This window comes from Pseudophryne corroboree, unplaced genomic scaffold (assembly GCF_028390025.1).
Source record: "Pseudophryne corroboree isolate aPseCor3 unplaced genomic scaffold, aPseCor3.hap2 scaffold_221, whole genome shotgun sequence".
Taxonomy (NCBI): Eukaryota; Metazoa; Chordata; class Amphibia; order Anura; family Myobatrachidae; genus Pseudophryne; species Pseudophryne corroboree.
In genome coordinates this window covers 112,096-126,549 of record NW_026968857.1, presented here as the reverse complement: position 1 = coordinate 126,549, position 14,454 = coordinate 112,096, and the positions used below count along the sequence as shown (strand labels likewise).

General features: G+C 47.2%; 20 non-coding genes and 1 pseudogene across 20 annotated transcripts; all 21 read left to right on the top strand.

Annotated features, from left to right (window-relative positions):
- The first annotated feature begins 513 nt into the window (after nucleotides 1–513).
- On the top strand, nucleotides 514–677 carry LOC135007672 (U1 spliceosomal RNA). The gene has a single exon (XR_010207599.1). It is a non-coding gene; the product is annotated as a U1 spliceosomal RNA (small nuclear RNA).
- Nucleotides 678–829: 152 nt separating this feature from the next.
- Nucleotides 830–992, top strand: LOC135007824 (U1 spliceosomal RNA). The gene has a single exon (XR_010207738.1). It is a non-coding gene; the product is annotated as a U1 spliceosomal RNA (small nuclear RNA).
- A 671-nt stretch (nucleotides 993–1,663) lies between these two features.
- LOC135007737 (U1 spliceosomal RNA) lies at nucleotides 1,664–1,827 on the top strand. The gene has a single exon (XR_010207661.1). It is a non-coding gene; the product is annotated as a U1 spliceosomal RNA (small nuclear RNA).
- A 152-nt stretch (nucleotides 1,828–1,979) lies between these two features.
- Nucleotides 1,980–2,142, top strand: LOC135007801 (U1 spliceosomal RNA). Its single transcript, XR_010207723.1, has one exon. It is a non-coding gene; the product is annotated as a U1 spliceosomal RNA (small nuclear RNA).
- A 671-nt stretch (nucleotides 2,143–2,813) lies between these two features.
- On the top strand, nucleotides 2,814–2,977 carry LOC135007680 (U1 spliceosomal RNA). Its single transcript, XR_010207607.1, has one exon. It is a non-coding gene; the product is annotated as a U1 spliceosomal RNA (small nuclear RNA).
- A 152-nt stretch (nucleotides 2,978–3,129) lies between these two features.
- LOC135007754 (U1 spliceosomal RNA) lies at nucleotides 3,130–3,292 on the top strand. Its single transcript, XR_010207678.1, has one exon. It is a non-coding gene; the product is annotated as a U1 spliceosomal RNA (small nuclear RNA).
- Nucleotides 3,293–3,963: 671 nt separating this feature from the next.
- LOC135007727 (U1 spliceosomal RNA) lies at nucleotides 3,964–4,127 on the top strand. The gene has a single exon (XR_010207652.1). It is a non-coding gene; the product is annotated as a U1 spliceosomal RNA (small nuclear RNA).
- Nucleotides 4,128–4,279: 152 nt separating this feature from the next.
- On the top strand, nucleotides 4,280–4,442 carry LOC135007792 (U1 spliceosomal RNA). The gene has a single exon (XR_010207714.1). It is a non-coding gene; the product is annotated as a U1 spliceosomal RNA (small nuclear RNA).
- Nucleotides 4,443–5,113: 671 nt separating this feature from the next.
- Nucleotides 5,114–5,277, top strand: LOC135007715 (U1 spliceosomal RNA). The gene has a single exon (XR_010207640.1). It is a non-coding gene; the product is annotated as a U1 spliceosomal RNA (small nuclear RNA).
- Nucleotides 5,278–5,429: 152 nt separating this feature from the next.
- LOC135007781 (U1 spliceosomal RNA) lies at nucleotides 5,430–5,592 on the top strand. The gene has a single exon (XR_010207704.1). It is a non-coding gene; the product is annotated as a U1 spliceosomal RNA (small nuclear RNA).
- A 673-nt stretch (nucleotides 5,593–6,265) lies between these two features.
- Nucleotides 6,266–6,429, top strand: LOC135007671 (U1 spliceosomal RNA). Its single transcript, XR_010207598.1, has one exon. It is a non-coding gene; the product is annotated as a U1 spliceosomal RNA (small nuclear RNA).
- A 152-nt stretch (nucleotides 6,430–6,581) lies between these two features.
- LOC135007823 (U1 spliceosomal RNA) lies at nucleotides 6,582–6,744 on the top strand. The gene has a single exon (XR_010207737.1). It is a non-coding gene; the product is annotated as a U1 spliceosomal RNA (small nuclear RNA).
- A 671-nt stretch (nucleotides 6,745–7,415) lies between these two features.
- LOC135007736 (U1 spliceosomal RNA) lies at nucleotides 7,416–7,579 on the top strand. The gene has a single exon (XR_010207660.1). It is a non-coding gene; the product is annotated as a U1 spliceosomal RNA (small nuclear RNA).
- A 152-nt stretch (nucleotides 7,580–7,731) lies between these two features.
- On the top strand, nucleotides 7,732–7,894 carry LOC135007800 (U1 spliceosomal RNA). Its single transcript, XR_010207722.1, has one exon. It is a non-coding gene; the product is annotated as a U1 spliceosomal RNA (small nuclear RNA).
- Nucleotides 7,895–8,565: 671 nt separating this feature from the next.
- LOC135007679 (U1 spliceosomal RNA) lies at nucleotides 8,566–8,729 on the top strand. The gene has a single exon (XR_010207606.1). It is a non-coding gene; the product is annotated as a U1 spliceosomal RNA (small nuclear RNA).
- A 152-nt stretch (nucleotides 8,730–8,881) lies between these two features.
- Nucleotides 8,882–9,044, top strand: LOC135007753 (U1 spliceosomal RNA). Its single transcript, XR_010207677.1, has one exon. It is a non-coding gene; the product is annotated as a U1 spliceosomal RNA (small nuclear RNA).
- Nucleotides 9,045–9,715: 671 nt separating this feature from the next.
- LOC135007726 (U1 spliceosomal RNA) lies at nucleotides 9,716–9,879 on the top strand. The gene has a single exon (XR_010207651.1). It is a non-coding gene; the product is annotated as a U1 spliceosomal RNA (small nuclear RNA).
- Nucleotides 9,880–10,031: 152 nt separating this feature from the next.
- LOC135007791 (U1 spliceosomal RNA) lies at nucleotides 10,032–10,194 on the top strand. Its single transcript, XR_010207713.1, has one exon. It is a non-coding gene; the product is annotated as a U1 spliceosomal RNA (small nuclear RNA).
- Nucleotides 10,195–10,865: 671 nt separating this feature from the next.
- LOC135007700 (U1 spliceosomal RNA) lies at nucleotides 10,866–11,029 on the top strand. The gene has a single exon (XR_010207626.1). It is a non-coding gene; the product is annotated as a U1 spliceosomal RNA (small nuclear RNA).
- A 152-nt stretch (nucleotides 11,030–11,181) lies between these two features.
- LOC135007808 (U1 spliceosomal RNA) lies at nucleotides 11,182–11,323 on the top strand (annotated as a pseudogene).
- Nucleotides 11,324–12,883: 1,560 nt separating this feature from the next.
- TRNAN-AUU (transfer RNA asparagine (anticodon AUU)) lies at nucleotides 12,884–12,957 on the top strand. Its single transcript has one exon. It is a non-coding gene; the product is annotated as a tRNA-Asn (tRNA).
- Nucleotides 12,958–14,454: the final 1,497 nt, after the last annotated feature.

Here is a 14,454-nt window from a genome sequence, read left to right as displayed (position 1 = left end):
GGCCCACACCCTTTTACTTGCCTTACAGAGCAGCTCTGGGGCTGTTACAGTGCCCAGCTGCTGCAAGAAATCAGCTTGAATGCTTCAGGGGCTGGGGCATAGCCAACATGAGCCCCACACCGAAGGAGGGTGGAGGTGTTTAATGCGAACTAGAGGTCATCCAAGCGCCGCAAAAGGCCGCCATGCCCTGCACGCCCCTTTTCTCTTTTTTGATATGCAGACGAGGGTTGAAGCCAACTTTGACCCACTGCTTGGATGGCATTACCATATGCAAATCAATCTGCTGCAGGCCTTCCCCCAGGAATGCTTGCACTAGTTGTTGCATTTGGTTTGTTGTTTGGGGGTGCTTCAGTATTAGGCAGCCTTCTGCCCTCCCATGTTCATCTGAAAATATGTGTTCTCCCTGCAGTTGTTGTCCCCAGATGAGAGTTCCCTTGTGCTGCCTCAGTTGAATCTCCTTTACTTGACAGAGATGTGCCTGAGCAGCGGCCCTCCCCAGCCCTATCCCAAATCATACTTATTTTGCATAGGAGATACCATGGTCATGAAGATTGTTCTCCCAGGGTGAGGTTCATTCATTGCATTCTGGGTATGCTGACCCCTGTGATTTCCCCAAATGTGGGAAACTCAACTGCATTATTTGTGGTAGTGGGGGACTGTGTTTGTGCTTTCCTCTGGTCAGCTCTGGTAAAAGTCAGATTTCTTTGTCTCAGATCTTCCTCTAGCCTTGTTCTTCTTTCGAGAGTTCCCTTGTGCTGCCTCAGTTGGATCTCCTTCACTTGACAGGGGGGTGCACGAGCAGCGACCCTCCCCAGCTCTAGCCCAACTCCTATTTACCTGCCAGGTGAGATACTATGATCAGGAAGGTGCTTCTCCCAGGGCAAGGCTCACCCATTGCACTCTGGGTGTGCTGCTCCTGCGATTTCCCCAAATGTGGGACACTTGACGGCATAATTTGTGTTTCCTCTGGTCGGCTCTCATATAATTCAGATCTCTTTGTCTCAGGTCTTTCTCCAGCCTAGTTTGCTGTCTGTTTCCACTTCTCTTTTCTTGAGCCGCTCCCTTCTATGCCCTTGCGCACTATCCTGACCTCTCCCGTCTGCTTACTCTGTGCCTTCCAACGCACAATGCATACTACAGGTAGTGCTGCAGGGCCCACACCCTTTTACATGCTTTACAGAGCAGCTCTGGAGCTGTTACAGTGCCCAGCTGCTGCAAGAAATCATCTTGAATGCTTCAGTGGCTGGGGCATAGCCAACATGAGCCCCACACCGAAGGAGGGTGGAGATGTTTAATGCGAATTAGGGGTCATCCAAGCGCCACAAAAGGACGCCATGCCCTGCACATCCCTTTTTTCTTTTCATATGCAGACGAGGGTTGAAGCCAACTTTGACCCACTGCTTGGATGACATCACCATATGCAAAACCATCTGCTGCAGGCCTTCCCCCAGGAATGCTTGCACTAGTTGTTGCATTTGGTTTGTTGTTTGGGGGTGCTTCAGTATTAGGCAGCCTTCTGCCCTCCCATGTTCATCTGAAAATATGTGTTCTCCCTGCAGTTGTTGTCCCCAGATGAGAGTTCCCTTGTGCTGCCTCAGTTGAATCTCCTTTACTTGACAGAGATGTGCCTGAGCAGCGGCCCTCCCCAGCCCTATCCCAAATCATACTTATTTTGCATAGGAGATACCATGGTCATGAAGATTGTTCTCCCAGGGTGAGGTTCATTCATTGCATTCTGGGTATGCTGACCCCTGTAATTTCCCCAAATGTGGGAAACTCAACTGCATTATTTGTGGTAGTGGGGGACTGTGTTTGTGCTTTCTTCTGGTCAACTCTGGTAAAAATCAGATTTCTTTGTCTCAGATCTTCCTCTAGCCTTGTTCCTCTTTCGAGAGTTCCCTTGTGCTGCCTCAGTTGGATCTCCTTCACTTGACAGGGGGGTACCCGAGCAGCGACCCTTCGCAGCTCTAGCCCAACTCCTACTTACCTGCCAGGTGAGATACTATGATCATGTAGGTGCTTCTCCCAGGGCAAGGCTCACCCATTGCACTCTGGGTGTGCTGCCCCTGTGATTTCCCCAAATGTGGGAAACTTGACTGCATAATTTGTGTTTCCCCTGGTCGGCTCTCGTATAATTCAGATCTCTTTGTCTCAGGTCTCTCTCCAGCCTAGTTTGCTGTCTGTTTCCACTTCTCTTTTCTTGAGCCGCTCCCTTCTATGCCCTTGCGCACTATCCTGACTTCTCCCGTCTGCTTACTTTGTGCCTTCCAACACACAATGCAAACTACAGGTAGTGCTGCAGGGCCCACACCCTTTTACTTGCCTCACAGAGCAGCTCTGGAGCTGTTACAGTGCCCAGCTGCTGCAAGAAATCAGCTTGAATGCTTCAGGGGCTGGGGCATTGCCAACATGAGCCCCACACCGAAGGAGGGTGGGGGTGTTTAATGCGAACTAAGGGTCACCCAAGCGCCGCAAAAGGCCGCCATGCCCTGCACGCCCCTTTTCTCTTTTCATATGCAGACGAGGGTTGAAGCCAACTTTGACCCACTGCTTGGATGGCATTACCATATGCAAATCAATCTGCTGCAGGCCTTCCCCCAGGAATGCTTGCACTAGTTGTTGCATTTGGTTTGTTGTTTGGGGGTGCTTCAGTATTAGGCAGCCTTCTGCCCTCCCATGTTCATCTGAAAATATGTGTTCTCCCTGCAGTTGTTGTCCCCAGATGAGAGTTCCCTTGTGCTGCCTCAGTTGAATCTCCTTTACTTGACAGAGATGTGCCTGAGCAGCGGCCCTCCCCAGCCCTATCCCAAATCATACTTATTTTGCATAGGAGATACCATGGTCATGAAGATTGTTCTCCCAGGGTGAGGTTCATTCATTGCATTCTGGGTATGCTGACCCCTGTGATTTCCCCAAATGTGGGAAACTCGACTGCATTATTTGTGGTAGTGGGGGACTGTGTTTGTGCTTTCCTCTGCTCAGCTCTGGTAAAAGTCAGATTTCTTTGTCTCAGATCTTCCTCTAGCCTTGTTCTTGTTTCGAGAGTTCCCTTGTGCTGCCTCAGTTGGATCTCCTTCACTTGACAGGGGGGTGCCCGAGCAGCGACCCTCCCCAGCTCTAGCCCAACTCCTACTTACCTGCCAGGTGAGATACTATGATCAGGAAGGTGCTTCTCCCAGGGCAAGGCTCACCCATTGCACTCTGGGTGTGCCGCTCCTGCGATTTCCCCAAATGTGGGAAACTTGACTGCATAATTTGTGTTTCCTCTGGTCGGCTCTCGTATAATTCAGATCTCTTTGTCTCAGGTCTTTCTCCAGCCTAGTTTGCTGTCTGTTTCCACTTCTCTTTTCTTGAGCCGCTCCCTTCTATGCCCTTGCGCACTATCCTGACCTCTCCCGTCTGCTTACTTTGTGCCTTCCAATGCACAATGCATACTACAGGTAGTGCTGCAGGGCCCACACCCTTTTACATGCTTTACAGAACAGCTCTGGAGCTGTTACAGTGCCCAGCTGCTGCAAGAAATCATCTTGAATGCTTCAGGGGCTGGGGCATAGCCAACATGAGCCCCACACCGAAGGAGGGTGGAGATGTTTAATGTGAATTAGGGGTCATCCAAGCACCACAAAAGGACGCCATGCCCTGCACATCCCTTTTTTCTTTTCATATGCAGACGAGGGTTGAAGCCAACTTTGACCCACTGCTTGGATGACATCACCATATGCAAATCCATCTGCTGTAGGCCTTCCCCCAGGAATGCTTGTACTAGTTGTTGCATTTGGTTTGTTGTTTGGGGGTGCTTCAGTATTAGGCAGCCTTCTGCCCTCCCATGTTCATCTGAAAATATGTGTTCTCCCAGCAGTTGTTGTCCCCAGATGAGAGTTCCCTTGTGCTGCCTCAGTTGAATCTCCTTTACTTGACAGAGATGTGCCTGAGCAGCGGCCCTCCCCAGCTCTATCCCAAATCATACTTATTTTGCATAGGAGATACCATGGTCATGAAGATTGTTCTCCCAGGGTGAGGTTCATTCATTGCATTCTGGGTATGCTGACTCCTATGATTTCCCCAAATGTGGGAAACTCGACTGCATTATTTGTGGTAGTGGGGGACTGTGTTTGTGCTTTCCTCTGGTCAGCTCTGGTAAAAGTCAGATTTATTTGTCTCAGATCTTCCTCTAGCCTTGTTCTTCTTTCGAGAGTTCCCTTGTGCTGCCTCAGTTGGATCTCCTTCACTTGACAGGGGGGTGCCCTAGCATCAACCCTCCCCAGCTCAAGCCCAACTCCTACTTACCTGCCAAGTGAGATACTATGATCATGAAGGTGCTTCTCCCAGGGCAAGGCTCACCCATTGCACTCTGGGTGTGCTGCTCCTGCGATTTCCCCAAATGTGGGAAACTTGACTGCATAATTTGTGTTTCCCCTGGTCAGCTCTCGTATAATTCAGATCTGTTTGTCTCAGGTCTCTCTCCAGCCTAGTTTGCTGTCTGTTTCAACTTCTCTTTTCTTGAGCCGCTCCCTTCTATGCCCTTGCGCATTATCTTGACTTCTCCCATCTGCTTACTTTGTGCCTTCCAATGCACAATGCGAACTACAGGTAGTGCTGCAGGGCCCACACCCTTTTACTTGCCTTACAGAGCAGCTCTGGAGCTATTACAGTGCCCAGCTGCTGCAAGTAATCAGCTTGAATGCTTCATGGGCTGGGGCATAGCCAACATGAGCCCCACACCGAAGTAGGGTGGAGGTGTTTAATGCGAACTAGGGGTCATCCAAGCGCCGCAAAAGGCCGCCATGCCCTGCACGCCCCTTTTCTCTTTTCATATGCAGACGAGGGTTGAAGCCAACTTTGACCCACTGCTTGGATGACATCACCATATGCAAATCCATCTGCTGCAGGCCTTCCCCCAGGAATGCTTGTACTAGTTGTTGCATTTGGTTTGTTGTTTGGGGGTGCTTCAGTATTAGGCAGCCTTCTGCCCTCCCATGTTCATCTGAAAATATGTGTTCTCCCTGCAGTTGTTGTCCCCAGATGAGAGTTCCCTTGTGCTGCCTCAGTTGAATCTCCTTTACTTGACAGAGATGTGCCTGAGCAGCGGCCCTCACCAGCCCTATCCCAAATCATACTTATTTTGCATAGGAGATACCATGGTCATAAAGATTGTTCTCCCAGGGTGAGGTTCATTCATTGCATTCTGGGTATGCTGACCCCTGTGATTTCCCCAAATGTGGGAAACTCGACTGCATTATTTGTGGTAGGGGGGGACTGTGTTTGTGCTTTCCTCTGGTCAGCTCTGGTAAAAGTCAGATTTCTTTGTCTCAGATCTTCCTCTAGCCTTGTTCCTCTTTCAAGAGTTCCCTTGTGCTGCCTCAGTTGGATCTCCTTCACTTGACAGGGGGGTGCCCGAGCAGCGACCCTCCCCAGCTCTAGTCCAACTCCTACTTACCTGCCAGGTGAGATACTATGATCATGAAGGTGCTACTCCCAGGGCAAGGCTCACCCATTGCACTCTGGGTGTGCTGCTCCTGCAATTTCCCCAAATGTGGGACACTTGACTGCATAATTTGTGTTTCCCCTGGTCGGCTCTCGTATAATTCAGATCTCTTTGTCTCAGGTCTCTCTCCAGTAAAGTTTGCTGTCTGTTTCCACTTCTCTTTTCTTGAGCCGCTCCCTTCTATGCCCTTGCGCACTATCCTGACTTCTCCCGTCTGCTTACTTTGTGCCTTCCAATGCACAATGCAAACTACAGGTAGTGCTGCAGGGCCCACACCCTTTTACTTGCCTTACAGAGCAGCTCTGGAGCTGTTACAGTGCCCAGCTGCTGCAAGAAATCAGCTTGAATGCTTCAGGGGCTGGGGCATAGCCAACATGAGCCCCACACCGAAGGAGGGTGGAGGTGTTTAATGCGAACTAGAGGTCATCCAAGCGCCGCAAAAGGCCGCCATGCCCTGCACGCCCCTTTTCTCTTTTTTGATATGCAGACGAGGGTTGAAGCCAACTTTGACCCACTGCTTGGATGGCATTACCATATGCAAATCAATCTGCTGCAGGCCTTCCCCCAGGAATGCTTGCACTAGTTGTTGCATTTGGTTTGTTGTTTGGGGGTGCTTCAGTATTAGGCAGCCTTCTGCCCTCCCATGTTCATCTGAAAATATGTGTTCTCCCTGCAGTTGTTGTCCCCAGATGAGAGTTCCCTTGTGCTGCCTCAGTTGAATCTCCTTTACTTGACAGAGATGTGCCTGAGCAGCGGCCCTCCCCAGCCCTATCCCAAATCATACTTATTTTGCATAGGAGATACCATGGTCATGAAGATTGTTCTCCCAGGGTGAGGTTCATTCATTGCATTCTGGGTATGCTGACCCCTGTGATTTCCCCAAATGTGGGAAACTCAACTGCATTATTTGTGGTAGTGGGGGACTGTGTTTGTGCTTTCCTCTGGTCAGCTCTGGTAAAAGTCAGATTTCTTTGTCTCAGATCTTCCTCTAGCCTTGTTCTTCTTTCGAGAGTTCCCTTGTGCTGCCTCAGTTGGATCTCCTTCACTTGACAGGGGGGTGCACGAGCAGCGACCCTCCCCAGCTCTAGCCCAACTCCTATTTACCTGCCAGGTGAGATACTATGATCAGGAAGGTGCTTCTCCCAGGGCAAGGCTCACCCATTGCACTCTGGGTGTGCTGCTCCTGCGATTTCCCCAAATGTGGGACACTTGACGGCATAATTTGTGTTTCCTCTGGTCGGCTCTCATATAATTCAGATCTCTTTGTCTCAGGTCTTTCTCCAGCCTAGTTTGCTGTCTGTTTCCACTTCTCTTTTCTTGAGCCGCTCCCTTCTATGCCCTTGCGCACTATCCTGACCTCTCCCGTCTGCTTACTTTGTGCCTTCCAACGCACAATGCATACTACAGGTAGTGCTGCAGGGCCCACACCCTTTTACATGCTTTACAGAGCAGCTCTGGAGCTGTTACAGTGCCCAGCTGCTGCAAGAAATCATCTTGAATGCTTCAGGGGCTGGGGCATAGCCAACATGAGCCCCACACCGAAGGAGGGTGGAGATGTTTAATGCGAATTAGGGGTCATCCAAGCGCCACAAAAGGACGCCATGCCCTGCACATCCCTTTTTTCTTTTCATATGCAGACGAGGGTTGAAGCCAACTTTGACCCACTGCTTGGATGACATCACCATATGCAAAACCATCTGCTGCAGGCCTTCCCCCAGGAATGCTTGCACTAGTTGTTGCATTTGGTTTGTTGTTTGGGGGTGCTTCAGTATTAGGCAGCCTTCTGCCCTCCCATGTTCATCTGAAAATATGTGTTCTCCCTGCAGTTGTTGTCCCCAGATGAGAGTTCCCTTGTGCTGCCTCAGTTGAATCTCCTTTACTTGACAGAGATGTGCCTGAGCAGCGGCCCTCCCCAGCCCTATCCCAAATCATACTTATTTTGCATAGGAGATACCATGGTCATGAAGATTGTTCTCCCAGGGTGAGGTTCATTCATTGCATTCTTGGTATGCTGACCCCTGTGATTTCCCCAAATGTGGGAAACTCAACTGCATTATTTGTGGTAGTGGGGGACTGTGTTTGTGCTTTCTTCTGGTCAACTCTGGTAAAAATCAGATTTCTTTGTCTCAGATCTTCCTCTAGCCTTGTTCCTCTTTCGAGAGTTCCCTTGTGCTGCCTCAGTTGGATCTCCTTCACTTGACAGGGGGGTGCCCGAGCAGCGACCCTTCGCAGCTCTAGCCCAACTCCTACTTACCTGCCAGGTGAGATACTATGATCATGTAGGTGCTTCTCCCAGGGCAAGGCTCACCCATTGCACTCTGGGTGTGCTGCCCCTGTGATTTCCCCAAATGTGGGAAACTTGACTGCATAATTTGTGTTTCCCCTGGTCGGCTCTCGTATAATTCAGATCTCTTTGTCTCAGGTCTCTCTCCAGCCTAGTTTGCTGTCTGTTTCCACTTCTCTTTTCTTGAGCCGCTCCCTTCTATGCCCTTGCGCACTATCCTGACTTCTCCCGTCTGCTTACTTTGTGCCTTCCAACACACAATGCAAACTACAGGTAGTGCTGCAGGGCCCACACCCTTTTACTTGCCTCACAGAGCAGCTCTGGAGCTGTTACAGTGCCCAGCTGCTGCAAGAAATCAGCTTGAATGCTTCAGGGGCTGGGGCATTGCCAACATGAGCCCCACACCGAAGGAGGGTGGGGGTGTTTAATGCGAACTAAGGGTCACCCAAGCGCCGCAAAAGGCCGCCATGCCCTGCATGCCCCTTTTCTCTTTTCATATGCAGACGAGGGTTGAAGCCAACTTTGACCCACTGCTTGGATGGCATTACCATATGCAAATCAATCTGCTGCAGGCCTTCCCCCAGGAATGCTTGCACTAGTTGTTGCATTTGGTTTGTTGTTTGGGGGTGCTTCAGTATTAGGCAGCCTTCTGCCCTCCCATGTTCATCTGAAAATATGTGTTCTCCCTGCAGTTGTTGTCCCCAGATGAGAGTTCCCTTGTGCTGCCTCAGTTGAATCTCCTTTACTTGACAGAGATGTGCCTGAGCAGCGGCCCTCCCCAGCCCTATCCCAAATCATACTTATTTTGCATAGGAGATACCATGGTCATGAAGATTGTTCTCCCAGGGTGAGGTTCATTCATTGCATTCTGGGTATGCTGACCCCTGTGATTTCCCCAAATGTGGGAAACTCGACTGCATTATTTGTGGTAGTGGGGGACTGTGTTTGTGCTTTCCTCTGCTCAGCTCTGGTAAAAGTCAGATTTCTTTGTCTCAGATCTTCCTCTAGCCTTGTTCTTGTTTCGAGAGTTCCCTTGTGCTGCCTCAGTTGGATCTCCTTCACTTGACAGGGGGGTGCCCGAGCAGCGACCCTCCCCAGCTCTAGCCCAACTCCTACTTACCTGCCAGGTGAGATACTATGATCAGGAAGGTGCTTCTCCCAGGGCAAGGCTCACCCATTGCACTCTGGGTGTGCCGCTCCTGCGATTTCCCCAAATGTGGGAAACTTGACTGCATAATTTGTGTTTCCTCTGGTCGGCTCTCGTATAATTCAGATCTCTTTGTCTCAGGTCTTTCTCCAGCCTAGTTTGCTGTCTGTTTCCACTTCTCTTTTCTTGAGCCGCTCCCTTCTATGCCCTTGCGCACTATCCTGACCTCTCCCGTCTGCTTACTTTGTGCCTTCCAACGCACAATGCATACTACAGGTAGTGCTGCAGGGCCCACACCCTTTTACATGCTTTACAGAACAGCTCTGGAGCTGTTACAGTGCCCAGCTGCTGCAAGAAATCATCTTGAATGCTTCAGGGGCTGGGGCATAGCCAACATGAGCCCCACACCGAAGGAGGGTGGAGATGTTTAATGTGAATTAGGGGTCATCCAAGCGCCACAAAAGGACGCCATGCCCTGCACATCCCTTTTTTCTTTTCATATGCAGACGAGGGTTGAAGCCAACTTTGACCCACTGCTTGGATGACATCACCATATGCAAATCCATCTGCTGTAGGCCTTCCCCCAGGAATGCTTGTACTAGTTGTTGCATTTGGTTTGTTGTTTGGGGGTGCTTCAGTATTAGGCAGCCTTCTGCCCTCTCATGTTCATCTGAAAATATGTGTTCTCCCAGCAGTTGTTGTCCCCAGATGAGAGTTCCCTTGTGCTGCCTCAGTTGAATCTCCTTTACTTGACAGAGATGTGCCTGAGCAGCGGCCCTCCCCAGCTCTATCCCAAATCATACTTATTTTGCATAGGAGATACCATGGTCATGAAGATTGTTCTCCCAGGGTGAGGTTCATTCATTGCATTCTGGGTATGCTGACTCCTATGATTTCCCCAAATGTGGGAAACTCGACTGCATTATTTGTGGTAGTGGGGGACTGTGTTTGTGCTTTCCTCTGGTCAGCTCTGGTAAAAGTCAGATTTATTTGTCTCAGATCTTCCTCTAGCCTTGTTCTTCTTTCGAGAGTTCCCTTGTGCTGCCTCAGTTGGATCTCCTTCACTTGACAGGGGGGTGCCCTAGCATCAACCCTCCCCAGCTCAAGCCCAACTCCTACTTACCTGCCAAGTGAGATACTATGATCATGAAGGTGCTTCTCCCAGGGCAAGGCTCACCCATTGCACTCTGGGTGTGCTGCTCCTGCGATTTCCCCAAATGTGGGAAACTTGACTGCATAATTTGTGTTTCCCCTGGTCAGCTCTCGTATAATTCAGATCTGTTTGTCTCAGGTCTCTCTCCAGCCTAGTTTGCTGTCTGTTTAAACTTCTCTTTTCTTGAGCCGCTCCCTTCTATGCCCTTGCGCATTATCTTGACTTCTCCCATCTGCTTACTTTGTGCCTTCCAATGCACAATGCGAACTACAGGTAGTGCTGCAGGGCCCACACCCTTTTACTTGCCTTACATAGCAGCTCTGGAGCTATTACAGTGCCCAGCTGCTGCAAGTAATCAGCTTGAATGCTTCATGGGCTGGGGCATAGCCAACATGAGCCCCACACCGAAGTAGGGTGGAGGTGTTTAATGCGAACTAGGGGTCATCCAAGCGCCGCAAAAGGCCGCCATGCCCTGCACGCCCCTTTTCTCTTTTCATATGCAGACGAGGGTTGAAGCCAACTTTGACCCACTGCTTGGATGACATCACCATATGCAAATCCATCTGCTGCAGGCCTTCCCCCAGGAATGCTTGTACTAGTTGTTGCATTTGGTTTGTTGTTTGGGGGTGCTTCAGTATTAGGCAGCCTTCTGCCCTCCCATGTTCATCTGAAAATATGTGTTCTCCCTGCAGTTGTTGTCCCCAGATGAGAGTTCCCTTGTGCTGCCTCAGTTGAATCTCCTTTACTTGACAGAGATGTGCCTGAGCAGCGGCCCTCCCCAGCCCTATCCCAAATCATACTTATTTTGCATAGGAGATACCATGGTCATGAAGATTGTTCTCCCAGGGTGAGGTTCATTCATTGCATTCTGGGTATGCTGACCCCTGTGATTTCCCCAAATGTGGGAAACTCGACTGCATTATTTGTGGTAGAGGGGGACTGTGTTTGTGCTTTCCTCTGGTCAGCTCTGGTAAAAGCCAGATTTCTGTGTCTCAGATCTTCCTCTAGCCTTGTTCTTCTTTCGAGAGTTCTCTTGTGCTGCCTCAGTTGGATCTCCTTCACTTGACAGGGGGGTGCCCGAGCAGCGACCCTCCTCAGCTCTTGCCCAACTCCTACTTACCTGCCAGGTGAGATACTATGATCATGAAGGTGCTTCTCCCAGGGCAAGGCTCACCCATTGCACTCTGTGTGTGCTGCTCCAGCGATTTCCCCAAATGTGGGAAACTCGACTGCATAATTTGTGTTTCCCCTGGTCGGCTCTCATATAATTCAGATCTCTTTGTCTCAGGTCTCTCTCCAGCCTAGTTTGCTGTCTGTTTCCACTTCTCTTTTCTTGAGCCGCTCCTTTCTATGCCCTTGCGCACTATCCTGACTTCTCCCGTCTGCTTACTTTGTGCCTTCCAACGCACAATGCGAACTACAGGTAGTGCTGCAGGGCCCACACCCTTTTAGTTGCCTTACAGAGCAGCTCTGGAGCTGTTACAGTGCCCAGCTGCTGCAAGAAATCAGCTTGAATGTTCTTCGTTGATTGATGGAAGAAACATCTTACAAAAACTCTCCAGATTATTGACTTTTTAAAGCTTTTCTAGGAAACGTTCTAGATGAATGCTTATTAGCGTTTGTCAGAATGTAAGTTTGCAAAGTGTCACTGTGGCGCAATCAGTTAGCGTGTTCGGTTATTATCCAAAAGGTTGGTGGTTCAATCCCACCCAGGGACGTAATTTACCTTGTTATCAGATTTTGGTGATCTTTAAGTAGACAAGTCAAAATTTCAAACCCCCTCTTGTGGTGTAGGGTACCTGGCCTTCTCTGATGTAATCAGAGTTAGATTTGATTAAGTGATTTTATAAAAAAAAACAGCTAGGAAGCACAATTTAGCAGTGGGTTGCAGAGAAAAAGAAATATGCTGGCAAAAAAATCCAATTGAGTGATTAAACAGCTCTTCATTTTCTGGCTTTATTTTTATGCTAACAAATTTGTTCTCTGAAAAGTGTCCACAAAGCCAAGTATCTGATTAACACCTTTGTAGGGATGGTTTTTCACCTATTACTAAATTAAACTTGCTTCATTGGAAAGGCAGCAAGATGCATCGTCATTTCAATATCTACTGAAATAATACAGGTTGACACCAGGAAACATTAACGCCACTGCATCCTTGCTGCTTTCTCATGTGGAAGTCTGTTTAATGTGAAAACAAGGTGATATCTAATTAGCATACAGGTAAGGAATTAAGAAAATCTTTATTTAAGGGTGAAGATGTTTCTCACAAAATCGTTGCCCCAATGCATCATTGAAATTCAAGCTGGAAAGATGATTTTAATATATCACTTGTACATTTTGTATTGCTCTTCTGGTGACAATGTAGTTTGTTTTTGTCAATTACCATTTTAATAATAGGGTAAAGAAAATTAAGTGGATTTTTGAAAGAAAACAATACTGTCAATATACTATTAAACAAATTAAAATGGTAAAAGTTATTGTACTTTAAGTAAAAATAAAAGAGCTAAAATATCAATCCCAATTTTGGATTACTTTAATAAAAAAAAAATGCATATAGCAGAGGGTAGTTTCAATCTGCCTACCTCTGGGTTATCGGCCCAGCATGCTTCCATTGCAGTACTCTGCTGCACATGTAAGTGCAAGAGATCCTGAAGCACTCACTCATCATGGGAAAGTACCAATGTGTTTCTTCGTTGGTTGATGGAAGAAACATCTTACAAAAACTCTCCAGATTATTGACTTTTTAAAGTTTTTCTAGGAAACGTTCTAGATGAATGCTTATTAGCCTTTGTCAGTATGAACTTTTTGCAAAGTGTCTCTGTGGCGCAATCGGTTAGTGTGTTTGGCTATTAACCAAAAGGTTGGTGGTTCAATCCCACCCAGGGATGTAATTGACCTTGTGATCAGATTTTGGTGATATTTAAGTAGACAAGTCAAAATTTCAAACCCCCGGTTATGGTGTGGGTACCTGGCCTTCCCTGATGTAATCAGAGTTAGATTTGATTCAGTGATTTTATAAAAACAGCTAGGAAGCACAATTTAGCGGTAGGTTGCAGAGAAAAAAAATATGCTGGCAGAAAAATCCAATTGAGTGATTAAACAGCTCTTCATTTTCTGGCTTTATTTTTATGCTAACAAATTTGTTCTCTGAAAAGTGTCCACAAAGCCAAGTCTCTGATTAACACCTTTGTAAGGATGGTTTTTCACCTATTACTAAATTAAACTTGCTTCATTGGAAAGGCAGCAAGATGCATCCTCATTTCAATGTCTACTGAAATAATACAGGTTGACACCAGGAAACATTAACGCCACTGCATCCTTGCTGCTTTCTCATGTGGAAGTCTGTTTAATGTGAAAACAAGGTGATATCTAATTAGCACACAGGTAAGGAATTAAGAAAATCTTTATTTAAGGGTGAAGATGTTTCTCACAAAATCGTTGCCCCAATGCATCATTGAAATTCAAGCTGGAAAGATGATTTTAATATATCACTTGTACATTTTGTATTGCTCTTCTGGTGACAATGTAGTTTGTTTTTGTCAATTACCATTTTAATAATAGGGTAAAGAAAATTAAGTGGATTTTTGAAAGAAAACAATACTGTCAATATACTATTAAAACAAATTAAAATGGTAAAAGTTATTGTACTTTAAGTAAAAATAAAAGAGCCAAAATATCAATCCCAGTTTTGGATTACTTTAATTAACAAAAAAAAATGCATATAGCAGAGGATAGTTTCAATCTGCCTACCTCTGGGTTATGGGCCCAGCATGCTTCCATTGCTGTACTCTGCTGCACATGTAAGTGCAAGAGATCCTGAAGCACTCACTCATCATGGGAAAGTACCAATGTGTTTCTTCGTTGGTTGATAGAAGAAACATCTTACAAAAACTCTCCAGATTATTGACTTTTTTAAGTTTTTCTAGGAAACGTTTTAGATGAATGCTTATTAGCATTTGTCAGTATGTACTTTTGCAAAGTGTCTCTGTGGCGCAATCAGTTAGTGTGTACGGCTATTAACCAAAAGGTTGGTGGTTCAATCCCACCCAGGGACGTAATTGACCTTGTTATCAGATTTTGGTGATCTTTAAGTAGACAAGTCAAATTTCATACCCCCTGTTATTGTGTAGGGTACCTGGCCTTCTCTGATGTAATCAGAGTTAGATTTGATTCAATGATTTTATAAAAACATCTAGGAAGCACAATTTAGCAGTGGGTTGCAGAGAAAAAGAAATATGCTGGCAAAAAAATCAAATTGCGTGATTAAACAGCTCTTCATTTTCTGGCTTTATTTTTATGCTAACAAATTTGTTCTCTGAAAAGTGTCCACAAAGCCAAGTCTCTGATTAACACCTTTGTAGGGATGGTTTTTCACCTATTACTAA